Below are 27,475 nucleotides of genomic sequence, written 5' to 3'. Positions count from 1 at the left end.
TCTGGGAGTCTCAGTAGACCACAAACTGAACATGAGCCAGCAGTGTGATGCACCAGCCAATAAAGCCAACACAATTCTGGGCTGCATCAGTAGGAGCATAGTGTCTAGATCAGGGGTAGGGAACCTGCGGCTCTCCAGATGTTCAGGAACTACAATTCCCATCAGCCCCTACCAGCATGGCCAATTGGCCATGCTGACGAAGCGACTGATGGGGACAATGGCTAATCCTGGAAATTTCTGAGCCGCACTAGTCATGAGGAAACAATAATAGTACCACTCTATTCTGCATTGGTCAGGCATCAATACTGTGTCCAGTTCTGGGTACCACAAATCAAGAAATATATTGACAAGCTGAAATGGGTCCACAGGAGGGCAACCAAAATAGTAAAAGAACCCATGCCCTATGGGGAGAGACTTCGGGAGCTGGGGATGTTTAGTCTGGAGATGAGAAGATTAAGGGGTGACATGATTGTCATGTTTAAATATTGGAAGGGATGTCATGTTGGTGAGGGAGCAAGCTTGTTTTCTGCTGCTCCACAGACTAGGACCAGGAGTAAAGGGTTCCAGGTGAAGGAAAAGAGATTCCACCTAAACATCAGGAAGAACTTCCTGATAATAAGGGATGTTTGATGATCTCCTTTCTGCACCTTCACACAAAGCACAACGGCAGTATTATTGGTTGCTTTACCCTCCAGTGGGTGATTCTTGGGCCACTGCCAAGACCTGACAAAATATCATTTGTGCCTCCAGTTGAAGATCCATTGGTTTCCGTCTGACATTGTGATACAACATCTGGTCGCTGTGTGTTTTGCTGTGCGCCAGTGAAACCGTAAGCTGGCTAGATGTCTTGGCTCCACAATCCCTATTTGTGTTACCAGTAGTGTTTACTTTGAAAGGCCTGTCTTTGAAAGGCCTGTTTGTACTGAATAGCAGGAAGAAGACAAGTTCCATTACATTCTTACAATGGTTTTCCTCAAGCACATATTTGGAGGTGCGCTTTGCAGTGGCTGAACCCTGTGTATGTTCACTGCATTGTCGAAGGCTTTCACGGCCAGAATCACTGGGGTGTTGTGTGGTTTCCGGGCTGTATGGCCGTGTTCTAGGAGCATTTTCTCCTGACGTTTCGCCTGCATCTGTGGCTGGCATCTTCAAAGGATCCTCTGAACTTTCCCTTTGAGTGCCCCTGTGACCATAAGGACATCAGAAGAGCCCTGCTGGATGAGGGTTCTTCTAGTCCAGCATCCCACCTCAGTGGCCAACCGGTTCCTCTGGAGGTCCAACAACAGAGCACAGAGGCCAAGGCCTTCTCTCAGAAGAACCTCATACACACCAGCTGGGTGACCTTGGGCTAGTCACAGCTTTTCGGAGCTCTCTCAGCCCCACCCATCTCACCTTGGTTCAGGGGATCCAAAGTTATGGACCCTCAAAGGTGTAGCTCCCATCTCCTATTAGCTCCTATTGTAAATGGGGGATGGGGGCACCCCCTTTGGGAGTTCATAGCTTTGGACCCCCTGGACCAAACTTCACAAACCTTGGGTGGTATCAATAAGAGACTCTCCTGATAATACATCCCAGGTTTGGTGAAGTTTGGTTCAGGGTGTCCAAAGTTATGGACCCTCAAAGATGTAGCCCCCATCTTCTATTAGCTCCCTTTGGAAACAATGGAGGATGGGAGCACCCCCTTTGGGAGTCCATAGCTTTGGACCCTCTGAACCAAACCTCACCAAACCTGGGTAGTATCATCAGGAGAGTCCCCCAAACAATCCCTGAAAGTTTGGTGCTGCTAGCCCAAACAATACGCCCCCTGCAGGCCAAAAACAAAAAAAACACTAAAATGATTTAAAAATCCACAGAGGGGCGGAGCTTTGGACATGAATGGGGGGGGGTCTGAACCCGAGAACCCCCCCCCCTTACCTACGTCCTTGCTCAGAAGAACCCTACTGGATCTAGGCCACCATCTTGTCTCACACAGCAGCCAACCAGTTACCACGCTGGCAGAGGATGATGGGATTTGTAGTCCATGAACATCTGGAGAGCCGCAGGTTGCAGACCCCCGTCCTAGAGGGAACAGGGCACAGACACCTAGGACTTTCCCTGATTTTGCCTTCTGGCTCTAGAATCCAGAGGTCCTTGAACACAGATGTTCCACATCTCTGACCCAGAGAATGAACCCGCTCTGAAAATGTTGCAGCTATCTTCGAAGGAAGCCCCAGAGCAGCGTGAACAGAAGGAAATGTTTTGAAAACTGTCACCTGAGTTTCTAAATCAATATTTCCAGGCATTAAGTAATCAATCACAGCCAAGGTTTAATCACACGGAAATGTATAGGGGTTTTTCTCCTCGGGCGTAAGAAAGAGCTCCCTTGTTTGAGAGGTCAGAAGGCTCGATCTGCGGATAACCGCGAGCTGAGAAAGGCAAATCTCCGGACAATTTTTGGCACTCTCCGAGAAACAGGTCTGAGATCCAAAAAAGACTGGAAACAGAAAAAAGTTGCCAGTTGTCCGTGTAAGAGGGGGGGGGGGGGAAAGGACATTTCTCAGCCAAATCCGCAAGCTTTCCTTTCTCCTAAGTCAAATGTTTTTATTGGCTGAACTAGCGACACATTGTTCCGGTTGCGCAACGGAGCAAACAAAACCTCTGCGCAAACTGCCGTTGGGAAGATCTGAGTTGAGAAACGATCTGGAGCGCGAGAGACCATGGCTTTATTTATTTATTTGTTCATCCATTCAGTTTCGCAACCGCACTCTTTCCTGACATCTTGTGCACAGGTAGAGATGCCAACTTGAAGGTGGATGAGACGATAAGAAATAACACGGCACCCGTTATGCTAAAAGTACTATTGTACCATTTATATTTACTAGCATGAAAGGTTCTTTGCATCCATCACCGTTTTGGTCTTTTTATCTCTTCTATAAACTTACTAGCAATAACACGCGCTGTGGCAAACCATACAGCGGGCCAGTGAAGAAAGGCGACAGGAAGGAAGTTGATTCATAGGAACAGCAGTGGCGTATGAGGTTAAGAGCTCGTGTATCTAATCTGGAGGAACTGGGTTTGATTCCCAGCTCTGCCGCCTGAGCTGTGGAGGTTTATCTGGGGAATTCAGATTAGCCTGTGCACTCCCACACACGCCAGCTGGGTGACCTTGGGCTAGTCACAGCTTCTCGGAGCTCTCTCAGCCCCGCCTACCTCACAGGGTGTTTGTTGTGAGGGGGGAAGGGCAAGGAGATTGTAAGCCCCTTTGAGTCTCCTGCAGGAGAGAAAGGAGGGATATAAATCCAAACTCTTCTTCTTCTCTTCATTGTGTTATGTGTATGCGTCTGTGTTAAATGCTGTCAAGTCATTTCCGACTAACGGCAATGCTATGAATTAATGTCTTCCAATATGTCTTGCTGTTTATAGCTTCGCTCAGTTCCTGAAAGCTGAGGGGCATCGTTTCCCATGTGAAGTCAATCCACCTCATGTTCGATCTTCCTCTTTCGCAGCTGCCTGCCACTTTTCCTAGCATTATTGTCCTTTCCAGTGACTCCGTTTTCTCACAATGGGACCAAAGAACGATAGCTTCAGTTTAATCATTTTAGCTTATAGGGTTAGTTAAGCATAAGCATTTTATTGTCATTGTGCACGCACAACGAAATTTACAGCAGCATTCCTCGATGCACACAATTTCAGACTCATCCCCCATCCTCCCTTTCCCCTTCCTCCACCCATCCCTACACAGCCCCAAACACATCAACACGAAGCCCCGGAGTTTAGCATAGTCACAGCTCTAGAGTAGAAGCTGTCTCTAAGCCTCTTTGTCCTAGTTTGGATAGACCTGTATCGTCTGCCGGATGGTAGCAGTTCAAAAAGAGAGTGTGCTGGATGAGGCGAGGTGCTCTCAGGAATACTTTGGGCTTTCTTTTAGGCTTAGGGAATAATGGAGTTCTTCAAGGAGGGAGAGGGGCAGCCCGATAATCCCTCTGTGCAGTAGTGATCACTGCTTTTGGAGGCGCCTGCCTATGTGCCACTGTGCAACTGGAGAACCATACACAGATGCAGTAGGTTAAGACACTCTCTATAGCACAGCGGTAAAAGGACACCAGGAGTTTTCCATTCAGTTGTTGTTTCCTTAAAAGTCTCAGATAGTACAGTCTTTGCTGGGCCTTCTTAACCACCGCGGCAGTCTGTACGCCCCAGGTCAGGTCCTCTTTAATAATAACGCCCAGAAATTTAAAACTTGAATTTTAAACTTCAGGTTTGATTTGACCTCAAACTCACCAATTTGTCCTTTTTGGCTGGGTGTGTGTGTGTCTACGGTATCTGTAAAACTCTCCTCCAGCACCCCATTTCAAAGGAATCTACTTTCTCCCAGTCAGCTTCCTTCAGTGTCCAATTTTCACACCCAGATGCAGCAATGGGGAATGGCATGAATTAACTTCATCTTGGATGCCACCCACTCATTCTTACATTTAAGGATCTTTTCTAGCTTCTTCATGGCCGTTCTGCCCAGTTCCAATTTCCTTCTGTTTCCTTGAGAGACAACGTGCTAAAGTGATTCAGAGCAGGTGGATTCTAATCTGGAGAACCGGGTTTGATTCCCCACTCCTCCACATGTGGGGTGGACTCTTATCTGGTGAACCAGATGTGTTTCTGCACTCCCGTTGGGTGACCTTGGGCTAGTCGCAGTTCTCTCTGAACTCTCTCAGCCCCCCCCCTACCTCACAGGGTGTTTGTTGTGGGGAGGGGAAGGGAAAGGAGCTTGTAAGCCACCCTGAGTCTCCTTACAGGAGAGGAAGGCGGTGTACACATTCAAATTCTTCTTTTCCTTCTTCTTGGTTCTGGCCTCCCTTTTGGTCGACGACGGAGCCAAGGAACAGAAACAAGCAAACAACGGTTTGCCCTTAAGTCCAACCTCTCTGCCTTTCCCGGCATGCACGAGGACTTAATTATTTAAATCAATTTATTTTTCTTTTACGAGAGAGCTAATCACCAAAGAAATCCCTGCGGGCACTTATCTTTCTCCAAATTGCCACGGAAGCTAATTTAATTAAGACATTTAAACCCAGTACACCCCCACCTCTTTGGGCACCCAAAGCAGTTTACCACACGTGCTCACCATGAGGACCACCCTGTGAGATAAGTTGGACGGAGAGAGAGAGGGGGGAAGGTCATGTCATGAACTTGCAAGGTAGAGCAGGGATTCTAACTGGGGACCTCCAGATACTAGGCCAGTGGTGGCGAACCTATGGCACGGGTGCCAGAGGTGGCACTCAAGGAAAACCCTTCTCTGTAGACGCAGCATGAAACAGAGTTGCACACCCACCTCCACAAATCTAGGGCTCGGCTTGGGCCGCTGGGCTCGATTATTAGCATTAAACCTAAGGCCTGGTTTTGGGGGAAGCAGTATAGTTAACCCTGTTAAGCGCTGTTAAACCCCACTGATTTTCATGCGAAGTACTGAAGCACGATCCTTTACCTGGGAGTAAGCTCGGTTTGCTGTCTAGCAATAGGGGGCTTGCTACAGAGTAAAACCCTCCTAGGGTCAGCAAGGGATTCACCCGTTGGAAGAGTTGCATGGTTGCTTCAAAGCAAAGCCACGCGGACTACTCACTGAGCTTACTCCCTTTGAGTAACTTACCGCCTCAGGTAGCCAACTGTTTTTTTCTAAACGAAAACCTCAGTATTCAGGTTAAATTGCCGTGTTGGCACTTTGTGATAAATAAGTGGGTTTTGGGTTGCAGTTTGGGCACTTGGTCTCAAAGGTTCGCCATCACTGTGATAGGCCTTTGGAAATTTGACTGGCTTTGCAGATTTTTCAAAACATTGCTCTGGCTGCAGCTGCTCTACACTGAAGGTAAAGGTTGAAAGGTCTGGTGGACTCCACCTTGTTTGTCCACATATAAATCAATATTTTGAGGGTCCTGGGACACCTTTCAGTCTTTGGCCCTCACACCCATTTGTGGGTCAAGTATCAACTCAGGGAAACAGAAGTAACCACTGAACAGTGGTTCCTGGTGTGGCTTCTGGTGGAACCGAAGACAGCCCTGCAGAAAGGAGTGAGAAAGTTGGTCACGCGAATGTTAGGTCTAACTTAATCTTGGTCTAGTTTAAAGCCAGGCGACTAATCTCAGACTGGCAGTATTCTCCTCCGAGGGCTTCTGTGTAGAGGCTTCTCTAGAGAGCCAGCGTGGTGTAGTGGTGCCAGAGCGGGGTAGATGCAGTCTGAATCTCGGGAGAACCAGGCTCGATGTCTCTAATTCCTCCCACCTCCTGAGTGGCATGGAGGCCTACCTGGTGAACCTGATGTGCTCTGCGCACTCCTACATTCCTGTTGGGTGACCTTCAGCCAGTCACAGCCCCTTCTGAACTTCTCTCAGCCCTCCTACCTCACAATTTGGCTAAGCAAAAGTCTGCATGGGGAGGGGAAGGGAGATTGTAAGCCCCTTTGAGTCTCCTTCAAAAGAGAAAGAGGGGATATAAATCCAAACTCCCCCTCCTCCTCCTCCTCCTCCTCCTCCTCCTCTTCTTCTTCTTCTTCTTCTTCTTCTTCTTCCTCCTCCTCCTCCTCCTCCTCCTCCTCCTCCTCCTCCTCCTCCTCCTCCTCTACCTGAGAGCCAGCATGGTGTAACGGTGAAGAGCAGGCGGACTGTAATCTGAAGAACTGGGTATGATTCCCCCACTCATCCACATGAACAGCAGACTTTACAGAACCGGGTTCAATTCCCCGTTTGTCCACGTGATTTCCCTCTCTATCACGTGAGCTGCAGACTCTCATCCGGAGAACTGAGTCTGAATCTCCCCTCCCCCAAATGAAGCCTGCTGAGTGACCTTGGGCTAGTCAGTTCTCTCAGAACTCTCTCAGCCCCACCTACCTCGCATGGTGTCTGTTTTGGGGAGAGGAAGGGGGGAAAATTTGTAATCTGCTTTGAGAATCCTCATGGTTGAGAAAAGTGGGGCGTAAATCCAAACTCTTTTCCTCTTTCTCCTTCTTCTCCTACCTGAGGCTGCTAATTGGACATTGCAGAAAGAGGGGGGGAAATACGGTTATCCAGATAAGAGCCTGCTGCTTGTGTGGAGGAATCAAACCTGGTTCTCCAGATTCGAGTCCCCAGCTCTTAACCACTCCACCATCACTTGTAACCACTGTAACACCTTCTCTCCCATTTGAACGAGGCCATTTGGCACACTACCTGTATTGCTTAATAAACCCTGTTCAAAGGAGAGCCATTCAATGCCTCGCCCAGGTTTAATACCGTTATGGCCTCTCGCCCTGCTACAGGCTAAGCAGATTTCCAGCAAGGGCAGTGCCAAAAGATTGCGCCCTGCATTGGCGTACCGATGGCTCAGTTGAATCTGGGCCTCACTCTAATTATTGCCAATTGTCCCCAGATTCGGGGCTGGAAAATCAGATCCAAGTATGTGAATCTTACTCCTTTACATTTACCTTTACCCCTCCCCGATTTAATTAGATTACACTACTTGTTGGACAATCCTGATCCTTCTCTCTGTATGATAGTGGCAGACTTTCTCCTGGAAATTACTAAACGCCAGTAGATTTCCTTCGACCTGTGTTGTATATGCTTTTTAATCCGCTTTTTATTATTGTTGTACTGTTGTCTATGCCAATAAAGGCTTAAGAACATAAGAACATAAGAACAAGCCAGCTGGATCAGACCAAAGTCCATCTAGTCCAGCTCTCTGCTACTCGCAGTGGCCCACCAGGTGCCTTTGGGAGCTCACGTGCAGGAGGTGAAAGCAATGGCCTTCTGTGGCTGTTGCTCCCGATCACCTGGTCTGTTAAGGCATTTGCAATCTCAGATCAAGGAGGATCAAGATTGGTAGCCATAAATCGACTTCTCCTCCATAAATCTGTCCAAGCCCCTTTTAAAGCTATCCAGGTTAGTGGCCATCACCACCTCCTGTGGCAGCATATTCCAAACACCAATCACACGTTGCGCTTGCTTCTTTCTTCTTGCTTGCACCATAACACCTGATCTCTCCATGCAGCTCCAAATGACAAACCCATGGGATCAGTAGGGCAGGCCCAGACCAGAGTGACTCTTGCTCGAAATCGGTTCATTAATTGATTTCCTTTTGGCACGTTGTCAGCGCCATTAAGTTGCTAAGCTAGCTGAGAGCCGACCCATTGATAGGTCGTGGCGGATTGCTTTTCATTATGAATCCGTTAAAACATTCTCGGTACAAAAATCACTTAGCACTGAAACGTGAAAAAAACAAAACAAATCCAGGCATAACGTTATGTAGTCAAAAGTAATATTACACAATGGTTGATTGCAAATTCAATGACTGTCTTCGTAGCACCGGCTTTTATTCAGCTGTCCATGTGCAGAGAGCATATCGTTTCACCACATTCCTCCCTTGTCCTTGTAGTCACTTGTGAATTCCGAGAAGAATATTCCAAGAAAAAGAAGGTTTCTGTTCATGCTGGGGCATGTGCAAAGAAGTATCTGCATAGGACAGGGCCTGGAATAATTGAAGATTGCGATTACTTCTGGGTTTGTCTAACACACCAAACATCACGACAGACTGAATAGTTTCGGGTCAGAAGAAGAAGAAGAAGAGTTTGGATTTATATCCCCCCTTTCTCTCCTGCAGGAGACTCAAAGGGGCTGGCAATCTCCTTGCCCTTCCCCCCCTCACAACAGACACCCTGTGAGGTGGGTGGGGCTGAGAGAGCTCCGAGAAGCTGTGACTAGCCCCAGGTCACCCAGCTGGCGTGTGTGGGAGTGCCCAGGCTAATCTGAATTCCCCAGAGAAGCCTCCACAGCTCAGGCGGCAGAGCTGGGAATCAAACCCGGTTCCTCCAGATTAGATACACGAGCTCTTAACCTCCTACGCCACTACTCAGGTGGGAATATCAGTGGGAAACTGAATCCCCTCCTCCAAATATGTTGCAGTTGTGATATGAATCTGGCGGTCTTCACAAGGGGATCGAGGAGAACCTGCAACTTGCGTGTAAATGTTTTGCTTGACACAGGGTGGAAAGCCCTGGACACCACCAGTATTCTTCGGTGCGTGAACTGATCACATTACAGCGATTCTCAGAGGCAAAGAAGAAGAAGAGTTGGTTTTTGGACTCTACTTTTCTCTACTTTTAAGGAGTCCAAATCCAAAACCTTTATTAGGCATAAAACCAGTGCGTGTCAAGAATTCCAAAGACAATAAGAAGATCATTATTGCGCAACTTGCAGTACACAGAGTAAAAATATAGCAACAGCTTCAGAGATTTCAACATTAGAGTTATTTAGAAGCTTAGTCATTTTTATCCTATCTAGAAAGGAGCATAAATCCTGTTGGTAATACAGTTCTCAAATCAGTTCTGATGTTGTTGTATTTTGAACAGTGAAGCAGAATATGAGAAAGTGTATCAGTTGTATCAGGACAAAATCGACAGCAACGCTCATTTTGTGGACTACTAGAGAAGCGACCTTGAAGATGTACTGACGGAAAAGAGTTACACCTTGGTCTAGTCATGACACATCTGCGATTGGGATTAACAAGTTGTTCCAGGTATATAGCAGGGCTAGATTTCTGAGGGATAATCCCAAAGAAGATTGGAGAGCAAGAGCTTTGCGCTTTGCTCAGGCGAAATTGATATCCTAGATCGAATGATCTAGTCTTTAAGCAATGGTGAATCTCCAGAGCGGTGAGCATTTGTAGGGCCTCCCAAGAGAAGCCCAAGGAAAAGATCTTATTTTCAATATGTAGCCACCATTTCGAAAGCTGAAGCTCTCTCATTTCTAACTAGGACAAACTGTTAGGGTCAGTGCAGAAACAGAGACGCAGCCAAAAGCCCTTTTTGAGGAGTCCGAAAGCAGCTTACAAGCACCTCCCCCCCCCTTCTTTTGTTTGCGACAGGAACTCTATGCTGGGGATAATTAGGAAAGGAGTTGATAATAAAACTGCAAGGATTGTCATGCCCTTATATAAAGCCGTGGTGCGACCGCACTTGGAGTCCTGTGTCCAGTTCTGGTCGCCACAACTCAAAAAGGATATCGAAGAGATAGAAAAAGTGCAGAGAAGGGTAACGAGGATGATTGAGGGACTGGAGCACCTTCCTTATGAGGAGAGGCTGCAGCGTTTGGGACTCTTTAGTTTGGAGAGGAGACGTCTGAGGGAGGATATGATTGAAGTCTACAAAATTATGCATGGGGTAGAAAATGTTGACAGAGAGGAATTCTTCTCTCTTTCTCACAATACTAGAACTAAGGGGCATCCATTGAAAATGCTGGGGGGAAGAATGAGGACTAATAAAAGGAAACACTTCTTCACGCAACGTGTGATGGGTGTTTGGAATATGCTGCCACAGGAGGTGGTGATGGCCACTCACCTGGATAGCTTTAAAAGGGGCTTGGACAGATTTATGGAGGAGAAGTCGATCTATGGCTCCCAATCTTGATCCTCCTTGATCTCAGACTGCAAATGCCTCAGCAGACCAGGTGCTCGGCAGCAGCAGCAGCCGCAGAAGGCCATTGCTTTCACATCCTGCATGTGAGCTCCCAAAGGCACCTGGTGGGCCACTGTGAGTAGCAGAGAGCTGGACTAGATGGACTCTGGTCTGATCCAGCTGGCTTGTTCTTATGTTCTTATGAACCAGAGGAGACCTGTTCCAGGCGACTGAGGCATCGTAGCCGGTCGTATTTGACAGGAAGTCGTTTGAAAAGCCAATTGATGGAATCCTGTCTGGGCCCAAATAGGAAACTTGCTGCCTGTCATAAGTATTTGAGGTGATCGTTGTCTCCGAACGGTTGTTGTCGAGGAAATCATAAATTTCCTTCCCATAACAGCCAAGAGGGACGCACTGAAAAAAATGTCAAGCACTTGCCAATGAAAGAAAAGGAAGTAAACTTTGAGAGGAGGGCTGAAAAATACTCGATGCACTCGAGTATCGAGAGGAAGGGAAAGGAGTTTGTAAGCTACCCAGAGGCGTGGGGGGGATGTCTCCCGAGGCAACACCTGCTCTGGGGACTCACCAGAGACTGCGTTGGCTGAAGGAGCAGTCTGGAAGGGCGGGACCAAGGGGAGAGGTGTGGGGGCAATTCTCCACCTCCCACAGTGACCAGCTGCCGTGCATCCAGAGACATTTGACCCCCACATGTCCCCGTGAGTGCTCCGCCTCTGAAGCCACCCTGAGTCTCCTTAAGGAGCAGCAGTGGCGTAGGAGGTTAAGAGCTTGTGTATCTAATCTGGAGGAACCGGGTTTGATTCCCCGCTCTGCCGCCTGAGCTGTGGAGGCTTATCTGGGGAATTCAGATTTGCCTGTGCACTCCCACACACGCCAGCTGGGTGACCTTGGGCTAGTCACAGCTTCTCGGAGCTCTCTCAGCCCCACCTACCTCACAGGGTGTTTGTTGTGAGGCGGGAAGGGCAAGGAGATTGGAAGCCCCTTTGAGTCTCCTGCAGGAGAGAAAGGTTGGGTATAAATCCAAACTCTTCTTCTTCTCGAAGGGGAAGGGTGATGTGAAAATGAGCTTGAAAATGTGTAAGTTTGGGCTCAGTCTAGCTTTTGAAGCCTCCTCGGTGCCCAAAGAGCAAGAGCTCAGTTGAATAAAATATAACCCCTCTCTGAATATTTATGAGAGTCATCAGGTTGAAATCCTCCTTCGCAACTTGCAGAAACGGTCGCGTGGCGTCTTTTTGCCTTTCGCCTTGAAACCATCACGTCTGGAAAATGACGTGGCCAGATGAGGAGTCAGAGAAAGATGTCAAAGACACTGCGGTGGGCTGACAACTTCCTGGAGCAGCAGGTTAAGAGCTCACGTATCTAATCTGTATGAACCGGGTTTGATTCCCAGCTCTGCCGCTTGAGCTGTGGAGGCTTATCTGGGGAATTCAGATTAGCCTGTGCACTCCCACACACGCCAGCTGGGTGACCTTGGGCTAGTCACAGCTTCTCGGAGCTCTCTCAGCCCCACCTACCTCACAGGTTGTTTGTTGTGAGGGCGGAAGGGCAAGGAGATTGTCAGCCCCTTTGAGTCTCCTGCAGGAGAGAAAGGGGGGATATAAATCCAAACTCCTCCTCCTCTTCCTCCTCCTCCTCCTCCTCCTCCTCCTCCTCCTCCTCTTCTTCTTCTCTTCCTCCTCCTCCTCCTCCTCCTCCTCCTCCTCCTCCTCTTCTTCTTCTTCTTCTTCTTCTCTTCCTCCTCCTCCTCCTCCTCCTCCTCCTCCTCTCTAGACGGGAAAACGATGCCTGAAGAAATGGCGAAGATAAGCAACGTGAAAACGCTGGAAGAGGGTCAGATCTTTTATTTGAACCCGCAATGTGCAAATGAACTGCAGGCAGAGCTTTGCTACCAGGAAAAAATGTGCTGCTGCGCCGTGTGATTATATTTAGGGCACGTAATGAATGGCACTGAATACACCTGCGTTTTTCGTGAGCGCACAGAACTGCTTTGTAGCTTAGAGCAGCTTTCCCCCAAAGTGGGCTGCAAAGGCTCTAAAATGGGTCGGGGTCCCGCCCTCGCCCCTGGCCACCTGCCCTTTCTGTGGCTCTCCTTTGTATCTCGGAAATCGAGATTTTTTCCCTCCCCCCTGGGTTTTTCCCTTAAAAAAACCAATAAGACGAAAAAACCAAAGAAAAAAGTCTTTTAAAAAAAACTATACCTATGAAGACAGAAATATAACAACTGTGGTGACAGAGCGACACATAAGGTTTTAAAAATAAATGGTTTCCAAATAACTAAAAAAAAAATCCAAAGACAGTTGTTCTCTATGTGCCGTGCATTAAAATCCAGATCCAAAACCTTTATTAGGCATAAAACCAGTGTGTGTCAAGAATTCCAAAGACAATAAGAAGATCATTATTGCACAACTTGCAGTACACAGAGTAAAAATATAGCAACAGCTTCAGAGATTTCAACATTAGAGTTATTTAGAAGCTTAGCCATTTTTATCTTATCAGAAAGGAGCATAAATCCTGTTGGCAATACAGGTGCATTAAAATATTGGTCACATTATATGGGCCTCAATCTATTGATTTACTGGAGGTGTGGTTTTATGTTTTATCATACTAGTCTTTCAGGGGTCTGCAACTTGCGGCTCTCCAGATATTCATGGACTACAAATCCCATCAGCCAATTGGCCATGCTGGCAGGGGCTTATGGGAATTTATTTATTTATTTATTTATTTATTTATTTATTTATTTATTTATTTATTATGTGATTTATAAACCGCCTCACCCCCAAAGGGCTCGAGGCGGCTCACAGGATAGCTGCACATACAACGACAATCAGCAAAACATATCAACACAAGAGTGCAGCTCAATTCATCAACACTTAAAACTTAAAACTATAAAACCCAGTACAGTTTCGATTACATATTGGTTAAAATATCAAAATATCAAAATATCAGAATATCAAATATCAAAGCGCCCGATCCACAGGCCAACAAAGGGAAGGGTAGGTCGGCCCAAGATGGAAACCAGGGCCCGACTAGATGGTAAACGGCAGCTTCAGTGGGGGGTGATAAAAATTGTAGTTCATGAACATCTGGAATTGTAGTTCATGAACATCTGGAGAGCCGCAGGTTGCAGACCTCTGCTAGTCTTGGGGTCCATTTCCAGAGAAATAGGGGGAATGTCCGGGATTCATGCCCCCCGAGGGGGTGATGGTTTGGAGGGAGTCACGTTGCCAGTCTCCAGGGGAGGACTGGAGAGCCCCCGGAATCACGAATGTTCTCCAGACTCCATCGTTCAATTCCCATGGAGAAAATGGCTGCTTGGGAAGGTGAACTCTATGGCATTATACCTTGGCATTATATCTCTCCCCGAACCCCGCCTTCCCCAAGGCTCCACCTTCAAATCTTCAGGAGATTCCCAAACTCAGAGTTGGCAACCCTAAGAGAGGATAATTTTGAGCTAAGGAGGGACCACAAATTGGTTTTAAGAAGCAAATTAGGGGGGAAATACCTGAAATCAGAGCTGAGCAGCCTCATCTTGTGCATCTGTGTTCAGTTCTGGTCGCCACATCTCAAAAAGGATATTGAGGAGATAGAAAAAGTGCAGAGAAGGGCAACGAGGATGATTGAGGGACTGGAGCACCTTCCTTATGAGGAGAGGCTGCAGCGTTTGGGGCTCTTTAGTTTGGAGAGGAGACATCTGAGGGGGGATATGATTGAAGTCTATAAAATTATGCATGGGGTAGAAAATGTTGACACTAGAGAGAAATTGTTCTCTCTTTCTCACAATACTAGAACCAGGGGGCATCCATTGAAAATGCTGGGGGGGGGAGAATTAGGACTAATAAAAGGAAACGCTTCTTCACGCAACGTGTGATGGGTGTTTGGAATATGCTGCCACAGGAGGTGGTGATGGCCACTAACCTGGATAGCTTTAAAAGGGGCTTGGACAGATTTATGGAGGAGAAGTCGATCTCTGGCTGCCAATCTTGATCCTCTTTGATCTGAGATTGCAGATGCCTTAACAGTCCAGGTGCTCGGGAGCAACAGCCACAGAAGGCCATTGCTTTCACCTGCTGCATGTGAGCTCCCAAAGGCACCTGGTGGGCCACTGCGAGTAGCAGAGAGCTGGACTAGATGGACTCTGGTCTAATCCAGTTGGCTTGTTCTTATGTTCTTACAATTGCTCAGGAGAAAGTCTTCTGCTGTTCATATAAGAGTTTTTCCAAGTCAGGATGCATGGAATGAGATTGGCTGGCTGGCTAGCTGGCTACCTAGCTATCGATCTTATTTAGCTAGCTTATCTAACTAGCTATCTAATCTATCATACCCCCAAGAGTATGTTGGTGTACAAGATGCTACTAGACATCTTGGACCTACCATGAACAAAGACCCGTCTGTCTGTCTGTCTGTCTGTCTGTCTGTCTGTCTGTCTGTCTGTCTGTCTGTCTGTCTGTCTGTCTGTCTGTCTGTCTGTCTGTCTGGTGCACAAGATGCTACTAGACATCTTGAACCTACCATGAACAAAGACCTGTCTGTCTGTCTGTCTGTCTGTCTGTCTGTCTGTCTGTCTGTCTGTCTGTCTGTCTGTCTGTCTGTCTGTCTGTCTGTCTGTCTGTCTGTCTGTCTGTCTGTCTGTCTGTCTGTCGTTTTATATGCTGCTGCTGCCCTCACGGGCACTGGGCTGCTCCCAACCCTTTAGAAAACCATAAAATCAACATCAAAACATCTAAATAGCCTTTTAAAACCTCATTTGAAGCTCCTCATAAACCATGGTGACAGTTTGTTGAACACAGCTAACCAACTGCCAGGAAAAGGACTGGACCAGATGGAAGGCGGCAGAGGGGGAGGCCAAGATTTACCCGCCTCAACCGTATGCTGTCTTGCGGTTTCCGCCGAACCGCATCAGGTTGGGGCCAGGGCCGAATAAACCCTGCCTCAAGTTGAGGCAAGTCAGATGTCCTTCAGGCCAAAGGCCCCCATCAGATTTGTCCTTCTATCCTTGGCCAAACGTTGTTATTCATCCCTTGTTATCTGTGACCAACTTTCCATCTGCTGTTCCTATTAATTCATTTGTAAGTTCCTTGAGGGCAGGGGACGTGTCTTCTGCTTCTGCTGCGTTGCTCGGAGGTTTGTTGTGGCGTTTGATTTCATAAATATTTATGTGGGTTACATGTAAATCCTCCAGTGGCAGCAGGATCTGCAGCAGATACAGCAATCAAGTACCAGAGTGCATGCAAAATAGTTAGTTACTTCTAAAGATCAGCATTAAAAAGATTGCCTCCCGCTAGGGGATGGGGCAGGGGTGGCGTTGCAGCCCGCAATGCTGCGGTGCCAATTTCAGTTACATACCCAGAAATGCTGTTGCTTGGATGCTCTAGGAATTTTCATAATCATTATGGTAAAAAGTTTCCCCTTGTTGCTCCTCCAAACAACAGTGGGAGCCTAGTGGTGGGTCAGAGGTGGGATCCAGCAGGTTCTCACAGGTTCCCAGGAGCAGGTTACTAGTTATTTGAGTGTGCCGAGAGGGGGTTACTAATTGGTGATTTTGTCACGTGATTTTTGCCTTAGTTACGCCCCTCCTCCACTCCTCAGCAGTAGCGCGCAGAACTTGAAGCAGTCTAGCAGGAGGTGCATTGGCGCAGTGCAAGGTGCCCGCGCCTGCACGCATTCGCCTGCTGCCTCAAAAGAGGCTTGCGTCCTTGCCACAGCCCCGCCCAGCAATGCCCCACCCCCGGAATGCCCGGCCACGCCCCACTTGCGCTACGCCACTGTTTGAATCCCACCACCATGGGAACCTGTTACTAAAATTTTTGGATCCCACCACTGGGTGGGAGGTTTCCCATCATTGTGAGAGACCTGACCACCCTAAGTTCTGCAGACGCTGAGAAGCTCTTTGTAAAGCTGATGGGTTTCTGTGGTCATGAAATATCAGTAAATATTTCAGGTAGCATTACCAACCTCCAGGTGGACCTAGAGCAGGGGTCTGCAACTTGTGGCTCTCCCGATGTTCATGGACTACAATTCCCATCAACCAATTGGCTATGCTGGCAGGGGCTGACCGGATTTGTAGTCCATGAACATCTGGAGAGTTGCAGGTTGCAGACCCCTGACCTAGAGACATCCTGGAATAGCATCCAATCTCTGTAAAACAGAGGTCAGCAGTGGCGTAGGAGGTTAAGAGCTCATGTATCTAATCTGGAGGAACCAGGTTTGATTCCCAGCTCTGCCGCCTGAGCTGTGGAGGCTTCTCTGGGGAATCCAGATTAGCCTGTGCACTCCCACACACGCCAGCTGGGAGACCTTGGGCTAGTCACAGCTTCTCGGAGCTCTCTCAGCCCCACCTACCTCACAGGGTGTTTGTTGTGAGGGGGGGAAGGGCAAGGAGATTGTCAGCCCCTTTGAGTCTCCTACAGGAGAGAAAGGGGGGATATAAAGCCGAACTCTTCTTCTCTGGAGCAAACAGGTAGTTTGGAGGAGGAATCGAATGGCATTATATCCCTCTGAGCTCATTCCCCTCTAGAAACTTCACCTTCCTCAGTCTCCATCCCCAAATCTCCAGGAATTTCCTAGCTTGGAGTTGGCAACCCTCGTTTTACCCATGGCACTGAATAGCCAACCTTCTGTTAACTCTTCAGCTTTTGGGAAGAAGAAGAGTTTGTATTTATACCCCCCCTTTCTCTTTTGTAAGGGAATCTCCTTCTCCCCATCAACTTAATACACTCCTTGGTGTGAGCTATAAGGAGTGGAGCTAAGAGAGGCCTCCAGGAAGAGAATCCGTGTGACTAGCCACCTAAGCCTTCCACCCAGCTACATGCGTGGTGTTGGAGTGCATGCAAGCGAGGCTAATCTTGGTTCCCCAGATAAACTCTTTCCATTGTGCTCAAGTGGCAGAGCGGGGAATCAAACCTGGTTCTCCAGATTAGAGTGCACCTGCTCTTAACCGCTCTGACACTGCTGCTTCCCCATGCTAACGTTTCAGGGGAACTTTGCCCAGTTTGTATACAGATGGCAGCATCGGGATTCAGTTGCTCTTTGGGGGTGGAGAGATAATAGATGGTCTGTCATCTTGCTGGGTGTGTTTGCTTTCCACCGGGCTCTGCTTTCCTCTTAATAATTAAAACAAATATTGCGAAGATGCATGCAAACTCCAAGGCCTAGAGTTTGCTACCGTCAAACTCAGTAGCCTGGCTGGCCAAAAGTCTCATGATGCATTCAGGCCCCTTCCGCACCTTCAGAATAATGCACTTTCAATCCGCTTTCACCACAATGTGTTTGGAATCTGCTGCCACAGGAGGTGGTGATGTCCACTAACCTGGATAGCTTTAAAAAGGGCTTGGACAGATTGATGGAGGAGAAGTCGATCTATGGCTACCAATCTTGATCCTCCTTGATCTCAGATTGCAAATGCCTTAGCAGACCAGGTGCTCAGGAGCAGCAGCCGCAGAAGGCCATTGCTTTCACATCCTGCAGGTGAGCTCCCAAAGGCACCTGGTGGGCCACTGCGAGTAGCAGAGTGCTGGACTACATGGACTCTGGTCTGATCCAGCTGGCTCGTTCTTATGTTCTGTTTGCAAGTGGATTTTGCTATTCCACACAGTGAAATCCAGCTGCAAAGTGCATTGAAAGTGGATTGAAAGTGCATTATTCTGCAGGTGTTATGGCAGTCTCTACCCATGAAAAACTCCAAACAAAGATGGCTAATAGCAAGCTAGTTTTATTGACATGTCAGGTGGACATGGAGAGAGCATAATACCTTGGTACCAACTCTCTGAAGTCTGTATCTCAGTACAGCTCATTTTAAGGTGTTTCTGAACAGACCTCCTGATCACATCTGGCCAATCCTGGCTGGCTGTCGGCTGCCCACTCAGGCTCACAATCTTAACCTTTAACGTATTCGTACAATCAGCAAAAACACATCGGCGTAAGACAATTTTAGAAACTTTGTCGTTGATACAATCATCTCAATATAATCAGCATGGTTTGACTTGATTACCTATGAGGTTACATATAAATTCCGTTTAGCAAGCAAAATCAGCAAAAAGCAAAAGCCTGGCTAGTTGGGTGAACCATCTCAGTCACTTCAGTGCAGAGGTGGGATCCAGCAGGTTCTCACCAGTTCCCGAGAGTGGGTTACTAATTATTTGTGTGTGCCGAGAGGGGGTTACTAATTGGGTCCGCTTTTCCGTTAGAAATTCCACTAGGTCCAAAAATCATGAAGTCCTGTTGTTTCCTATGTGTCTGGCTAGCGAAGGTAGAAAACGGGATAATTCTCCCTGTTGGGCTGCTTTAAAAACATGTTTTAGAAATATGGTAAAGTTCCCTGTTTAAGGAAAGCAGCCTTCTTTTGATTTCTAGAAACAAAATTAAGTATTTGAAAGTATTACGTATTTGACAGGCAGCCAATTAGAGGAGAAGTAGTTGTTTCTGTTGGCAGTAGACGATAGGACTTGCTAGAATGAGTTTAAATGATGGGCAGAAAGATACCAGCTGGAAATTAGGAACTTTTTTTACAGTAAGTTTTTTACAGTAACAGAGAAATTATGAATGCCCCGCCCCCGGAATGCCCGGCCACGCCCCCGTTGTGCCCTGCCCAGCCCCATTGGCGCTACACCACTGTTTGAATCCCACCACCATGGGAACCTGTTACTAAAATTTTTGGATCCCACCACTGCTTCAGTGGCCGAGTCAGTACCTACTGTTGATTCTGCACCCAGAAGCACCATCTGTTGGTCTTGCAAAATAGCAAAGGCAGCAGTTTCAGTAGCACCCAGTTACTGATTTCCTGAGCACAACCGCAAGAAATACTTTCCCAGCTATGAATAGTTCTCAACTGTGGCCTTGCAACAAGCATATCTTTATAATTTTTATATCACAGGTGCGGAAGGGACCTCTGTAATTCTTCTGATTTTTTTTGCATTGAGTAACCTTTCATTTTTATTAGGGGGGGTTGGCCCAATGTGAAATTCTCATGGGTCTGTGCATGACCCTTGACCTCCTGAGCTGTGGAATTGCCAACACGGCGCCCACTAGCCTCTTTCCTGGAGCCCGCCCAATGTAGTTATTGCTTTTATTTATGTGATTGAATACCACGCTCTCTCCCACTTCTGATTGGCTGCACAGACTAAAAGGACGCTGCAAAAAAGCGTCCTGAAATGTCAAATTTTGCTTTAGGGTTATGTATAACTTTGTTTCATGGTATTTTGTGGCCCTGCTTTCGCAGCCACGCTGCTCTCTGGTCAGAAGTCCAAAGGTGCCCCAGGGCTCAAAAAAGTTGGGGAGTCGTGGGTTAAACCATCAGACAGAGAATGGGGATACTCACAGTTGAGCTCTCTCTCTCCCTCAGCGTAACCTACCTTGCAGGGTTGTTGTGGAGACAGAATGGAAAAGGAGCACGCTTCCTTGCAGGAAGGCAGGATAAAGATGGACGAGTTTGAATCTCTCCACCGCAGGTCTATAGACCATCCCCACCCCTACCCAGAGGTGGGATCCAGCAGGTTCTCACAGGTTCCCGAGAGTAGGTTACTAATTATTTGTGTGTGCCAAGAGGGGGTTACTAATTGGTGATTTTGCCACGTGATTTTGGCCTGAGTTACTCCCCTCCTCTCAGCAGTAGCGCGCAGAACTTGAAGCAGTCTAGCAGGAGGTGCACCGGCGTGCGTGGCAGCCTGTGCCTGCGTGCATTTGTTTCCCGCCCAAGGACCGGCGCAGCGGCTGCGTCCTTGCCACAGCCCCGCCCAGGAATGCCCCACCCCCGTCATGCCCGGCCACGCCCCCGTCATGCCCCGCCCAGCCCCATTGGCACTACGCCACAGTTTGAATCCCACCACCATGGGAACCTGTTACTAAAATTTTTGGATCCCACCACTGCCCCTACCCCTACCAGAGGAATGTTTGGCAGCTCTCTCTGTTCATCACCTGTCTCTTCAAAATACGGAAGTCTCTGTTTTGTTTGCACCGTGGGGTGGTGACTGCAAATCCCTCTCTGACTGATCTCCTTGACTGATCTTGTGGTCTGACACAAATTTCCGGGAGGTGGTTGGTTGCGAATCGGGGCAAGGGTTGGGTTCTGTGTGGCCACGGTTGCCGAAGTCGGGGTGGGGAGGAATTGCGACGCTTGCCTGCCCCGCAACAATGCGATGGGCAGAAATCTGATCGGGATTGTGTATTTGTGTCATCTGTCGTCTTCCCAGGATTGCGGCGACTGAACAAACAGCCGCGAAGGCAAGAGGGAGGCGGTTGGTTGTTTGCATGACCAGCTTGCTCTTGTTTTTCGTGGTGCGCGTACGGAGCGTTGTCTGTCACCGTGCCGCTTCGTATTTATGTCATAATATTCATTTAGCTCGTTTTTAAGACCACCTCTCCCCTCCGGGGTCCCCCGAGGTAGCTGACAGCGAGTTGAAACACTTACAGACGCATCGTCAAATCAATACGAAATAGCCTCAGTCTTAACAAAGAAATACCGAAGAAAGAACTTCAATAAGCACAGTCCCATGATCTGTCTTTCTTTTCTAAAAGGCCTTCAAATTAGATGTTTAATTTAACCTGGAGGACCCGCAGGTACAGGGCAAACCACACCTTCAAAGAGAGGAAATTCCACGAACTATCACAGTGGTGGCGAACCTACAGCACTCCAGATGTTCATGGGCTTCAATTCCCATCAACCCCTGCCAGCATGGCCAATTGGCAGTGGCTGATGGGAATTGGAGTCCATGAACATCTGGAGTGCCGTAGGTTCGCCACCACGGAACTATCATGTCTCCTCAGAATGTGAGGTGAACATATTGAGAAATATGTGGATGGAGACTGTGGATTTGGGGGATGGAAGCAATGAGGGTGGCGTGTAGAGAGGAGAGGGATTTCAATGAATTATAGTGCCACACAATCTACCTTCCCCAGTGGCTGTTTTCTCCGGGTGAACTGATGTCTTTCGCCTGACGATCCGTTGTGATCCCAGGAGATCTCCAGCCGTTCCCTGGAGGTTGGCAACCCTATTCCATTTTGTGGATTGGGGACTAAGAGAATTTAGATTCTGTATGACCACCTGCTCCTCATTTGTGGGACTTCGGAGTCGTGATGGGACCCTCTACCGAACCCCTGACCCTTGTTGTTCAACTGCTTTCTGAGAAGTAGGAAATTCTGAAAGCTGAACATTTTTTTTGTAGTATACAGAAGAAAGTGTGATATTTGGACAGAAGTAGTCATGTAGTCACATCATGACAAGGAGCATATTTGGACATCGAGTTCTGCTTTAATCGTTTAAAACAGTAAACATTTCCATGCTTTTTCAAACATGCTGTGTTTGAAAGATCATCTGTCTATGACAGGGGTCTGCAACCTGTGGCTCTCCAGATGTTCATGGACTACAAATCCCATCTGCCCCTGCCAGCATGGCCAATTGGCCATCCTGGCAGGGGCGGATGGGATTTGTAGTCCATGAACATCTGGAGAGCCACAGGTTGCAGACCCCTGATCTATGAGCATTTATGATATCTGTGACCATGGTGGCGAACCTTTGGCACCCCACTTTTCTGCCAGCGCCTCTCTCGCTGAAGCTGAGCCCCGCAAAATGGTTCCGTTCTGGAAGATGAGTGGGCCACGGTCAGAGAGGTGAGACAGAAGCGTTCCAGTGATGGAAGTGATTTTCCTTAATGGAAAATATATTCTGGATCCAGCCCATTATTCCTATCTGTTTAACTGATGTCACGGTCCTCGGGGAAGCGCTCTGTACAAAAACCAAGTCCCTGTTCTGAGACACAATCTAAATGTTAACAGCCCCGGAAAGCACAGAGCACAAAGACCACGTGTAAGCTGTCAGTAAAAACGTCTGCTAGTAGGTATGTGTGTGAAGGGCTGACAAATCAGGAGTTACTTCTGGCATTGCCAATCTCCAGCTGAGATTTGGGGAGCTCCCACAATTAAAATGGCTTCCCAGACATCAGTGGTCAGTTCTTTGAGAGAAGATGACTTGATTTTTATACCCCACCTTTCTCTACTTGAAGGACTCTCTAAGTGGCTTACAATTGCCTTCCCTTCTCCCCACCTTACGAGGTACCTTATGCGGTAGGTGAGACTGGGAGAGTTCTGAGAGAACTGTATCTGCCTAGAATCGTTTTCCTGATATCCAATTCCCATCAGCCTCTGTCAGCATGGCCAATTGGCCATGCTGGTAGGGGCTGATGGGAATTGTAGTTCCTGAACATCTGGAGAGCCGCAGGTTCCCTACCCCTGATCTAGCCCAAGGCTTCCTGTGGAGGAGTAGGGAATCGAACCCAGTTCTCCAGATTAGAGCTGCAGCTCTTAACCGCTGCACCATGTGGTTAACCACTTTGGAGAGAGGACTCTAGGGAGAGAACCAGCGTGGTGTAGTGGTTAAGAGCAGGTGGATTGTAATCTGGAGAACCGGCTTTGATTCCCCACTCCTCGACCTAAGTGGCAGGGGCTTATCCAGTGAACCAGATGTGTTTCCGCACTCCTACGTTCCTGCTGGGTGACCTTGGGTTAGTCACAGTTCTCTCAGAACTCTCTCAGCTCCACCTACCTCACCAGGTGTCTGTTGTGGGGAGAAGAAGGGAAAGGAGCTTGTCAGCCACCTAGAATCTCCTTACAGGTGAGAAAGGTGGGGTATAAATCCAAACTTTCCCTTTCTTCTCTACCATGCTGCGGTCCCGTTCCTCTCTGCTGGTCCCGGGTGCTGCCCCCCCCCCCAAATCTCCAGGAATTCCCCACTCCAGAGCTGGCAACCCTATATTGGCTTCATCTAATATGGAGGAACCGGGTTTGATTCCCAGCTCTGCCGCCTGAGCTGTGGAGGCTTATCTGGGGAATTCAGATTAGCCTGGGCACTCCCACACACGCCAGCTGGGTGACCTTGGGCTAGTCACAGCTTCTCGGAGCTCTCTCAGCCCCACCCACCTCACAGGGTGTTTGTTGTGAGGGGGGAAGGGCAAGGAGATTGTCAGCCCCTTTGAGTCTCCTGCAGGAGAGAAAGGGGGGATATAAATCCAAACTCTTCTTCTCTTCTTCTTCATGTATCAGTCATGCGTTTTTCACGCCAACCGGTTTTCAATGAATCCACTGTTCCGCGGTTGAACGGAATAATCCTAATTTTAAGACAACGGCAATTCCGTGGTCTCCAACAAAAAGAAGTTCCCAACCAATTATCTTGGCTGCCTCCAGCCAGGTCAGGACCGTTCCTGGAAGCCCTAAAACAGTCTCTTGTCACCGACTGCCTGTCCAAAGGAGATCTTAATTCCAACAGACAATGGAGTTTTGTGTTCTTGACACGGACTCGCCGCGGCAGTCGAAACCTTTTAGCCAGCTCAGTTGGAAAGCTGCGGTTTCAGAGGCTGAAAGGTCAGAAGCCTTTGATTTCAAAGGACAGAAATGTGTGGCGGGAGGAGATCCATCCAGACTGCATTTGAGACTCCCGCTGGAAGAGGAGAGGTTCTCCTCGAAGGGCAGTGTGCTTTTGGAAGGGGCTGCAGGTCAGTGGCCACTGCTTCTAGGACCATGCCATTGTGTGCCAGTGGAGATCCACTGCGCCACGCTACCCCTGACCCGCTGCTTCATAGCCGTGGCCTTAACTGGAAAGCTCTGAGCTCTGGAAATGCCAGTGATTTTAAGAAGAGAAGAAGAAGAGTTTGGATTTCTATCCCCCCTTTCTCTCCTGCAGGAGACTCAATCTCCTTGCCCTTCCCACCTCACAACAAACACCCTGTGAGGTAGGCGGGGCTGAGAGAGCTCCGAGAAGCTGTGACTAGCCCAAGGTCACCCGGCTGGCGTGTGTGGGAGTGCACAGGCTAATCTGAATCCCCCAGAGAAGCCTCCACAGCTCAGGCGGCAGAGCTGGGAATCGAACCCGGTTCCTCCAGGTTAGATACACGAGCTCTTAACCTCCTACGCCACTGCTGCTCAAACGCGCGGCCCTCCAAATGTGATGGGAACTGTAGTCCATCACATCTGGAGGTCCGCGCGTTTGACACCTGTGGAGCAGAAAATCCAAGCCAGTGATCTTGCTCAATATAAAACGATGGTGTCCTGTTATAATGATACGGCCTTTAGCCATTAAAATCTTTCCCCATTTGGGCTCTAGCCACACTGCCGATAAATTTCGTTCGGTTAACTCGATCATGGCAAGAAGATTTGATTAGAGTTGCTTTTGTATTTAGGGGTCAGGTATCCCCCCCCCCCCCAATTGCTTATTCACCTAATTGTTTCATTGATGTACTGAACAGGTAATTCAATTGCAGAGGTCACTGCCAGCGGACATAATAACGGCTAAATAGTAATGACATTAAAAGGGAGTGAGATAGGTCCGTGGGGGAGAGGCCCGTCAATAGTTGTCCCACAGTGAATAAAGAGACCTTCCGTATTAAGAGGCAGCAAATTGCTGGATACAGGTGCTCGGGAAAGCCTTTTGCCTCTATCCTCCATTTGTATGGTAGAATAGGCTTCCACCATAGAGTTTTTGGCCAAATACCAGAGTGTCCCACATGGCCAGCGATGCAGTGACATGATTTGTGGTGGTGCCGGAAGTGACGTCGCCACATTGCTGGCAATTTCACTGCGATGCCAACCTAGGTTTTCCCCTGTGGCAAGTAAATCCCTCCTACCCCTCTACCAGGAGAGATTTAACAACCCTAAAGGACGAAGATGCCCCACGGAAGACTCCAGAATCTGTGAGCTTCTTTATGAGGTTGGAGAATGAACCTAGAAACCCCATCTTTACATACTGACTAGTTGCCAGTCAGAGATTTAGCAGAGCATCCCGAGTACATATTGACTTTCTAAAAAATAATGGTAACATGGCACAGTATGTATTTATTCAGAGGGTGATACAGTCAGGCTGAACAAATATGTTACTCTACAAATGTTGACAAATTTATTAGAAATTTCGGTGAGGGGGAAGAGAAGCTACATTTTAACAGTAGGGGCCCCAGTTAAGAACATAAGAACATAAGAACTAGCCTGCTGGATCAGACCAGAGTCCATCTAGTCCAGCACTCTGCTACTCGCAGTGGCCCACCAGGAGCCTTTGGGAGCTCACATGCAGGATGTGAAAGCAATGGCCTTCTGCTGCTGCTGCTCCTGAGCACCTGGCCTGCTAAGGCATTTGCAATCTGAGATCAAGGAAGATCAAGATTGGTAGCCATAGATCGACTTCTCCTCCATAAATCTGTCCAAGCCCTTTTTAAAGCTATCCAGGTGAGTGGCCATCACCACCTCCTGTGGCAGCATATTCCAAACACCAATCACACATTGCGTGAAGAAGTGTTTCCTTTTATTAGTCCTAATTCTTCCCCCCAGCATTTTCAATGAATGCCCCCTGGTTCTAGTATTGTGAGAAAGAGAGTTTTGGGTTAAGAAGTCATCATTCATTTGGACCAGGAACAAGCTGGTTAGGTGGAATTCAATGCTGGCCCCCACAATATCTCTATTATTAAACCTGCATTAGGCCCCTTCCGCACCTGCAAAATAATGCACTTCCAATCCACTTTCACAACTGCGTGCAAGTGGATTTTGCTATGCCGCACCGTAAAATCCAGCTGCAAAGTACATTGAAAGTGTACATTATTCTGCAGGTGCGGAATGGGCCTTAGAGAGTTGTGCGAGGGAAGTTTGCAGTGGGGAATCTGTGGTTTTCATTGCCTTCTCGAGCTTCCCAAATGAGAATGAGATGAAAGTGTAAGATTTTTTTAAAAAAAACCCTGAAGGAAACAGCTTGGTGCTGCTAACTCTGGTTTGGGGAATTCATGGAAATTTGGGAGTGAAACCTAGAGAGGGTGGAATAATGCCATCGCTATTTCCTTCCCAAGGTTTGGAGTGAGTTACATTTGAAAGAAAATCCCTCAGCAGTGGCGTAGGAGGTTAAGAGCTCGTGTATCTAATCTGGAGGAACCGGGTTTGATTCCCAGCTCTGCCGCCTGAGCTGTGGAGGCTTCTCTGGGGAATTCAGATTAACCTGTGCACTCCCACACACGCCAGCTGGGTGACCTTGGGCTAGTCATAGCTCTTCGGAGCTCTCTCAGTCCCGCCTACCTCACAGGGTGTTTGTTGTGAGGGGGGAAGGGCAAGGAGATTGTCAGCCCCTTTGAGTCTCCTGCAGGAGAGAAAGGGGGGATATAAATCCAAACTCCTCCTCCTCCTCCTCCTCCTCCTCCTCCTCTTCTTCTTCTTCTTCTTCTTCTTCTTGATTCCACCTAGGATCTGCAACCCTATTTAACAGGGATCTCATAAAGACAGTTCAGTTTGCTCTCGTCTCTAAATGCGACTGAAACCATGACAATTTCTGTAGGTTTTACCCTCCCCTTCCCTTCCAAGAAACCTCGCCCAACAGTGGCTTTTTCCTCAATCTGTTGCCGAATTTTTGTTTAAAAGCTGTAGTTGCAGGATGATTTCATGTCGTTCTGGTGTAACCTTAAAAAGGAGAAGAACAAGATGAGCATTGAAGATAGCGATTCTACATACAATTGGGGCAAGATAGTGTATGCCCGTGATGGCGAACCTTTGGCACTCCAGATGTTATGGACTACAATTCCCATCAGCCCCTGCCAATTGGCCATGCTGGCAGGGGCTGATGGGAATTGTAGTCCATAGCATCTGGAGTGCCAAAGGTTTGCCACCACTGGTATACGCAATAATATTGATGAAGGGGAGTGATTGATCCCCAATGAAACAGGATTGCATCTGGACACCTGTCTTTTTTGTATTTGTTTGGATTTTGATTATCAGGGTTGGATGCCACTAATTTCTCTGGACCGACATGTATTGACTTCCTTACATGAACTCAACTATGATTCCATCATTTTGTAAATGGATTACTTGTCTTACAACATGCAGATGCGTATGTTGTGTTTTGTATTCTTTTTGCACTTCTGTGTAGTAGAGATTGTTTGCTGTTTCATCTATGTGTATCTATTCACAAGTTTCTTTGATAGCCAATGTTTTGACCGATGGACCGTAATCTGGGAAACTAGCTTCAATTCCCCGCTGAGCAGCCGACTTTAATCTGGAGAGCCGGGTTTGATTCACTGCTTCCCCGAATGAATTCTGCTTGGTGACCTCACAGTTCTC

This window comes from Sphaerodactylus townsendi, linkage group LG11, assembly GCF_021028975.2.
Source record: "Sphaerodactylus townsendi isolate TG3544 linkage group LG11, MPM_Stown_v2.3, whole genome shotgun sequence".
In the NCBI taxonomy this organism is placed as follows: domain Eukaryota; kingdom Metazoa; phylum Chordata; class Lepidosauria; order Squamata; family Sphaerodactylidae; genus Sphaerodactylus; species Sphaerodactylus townsendi.
Note: the sequence above shows the minus strand (reverse complement) of the source record.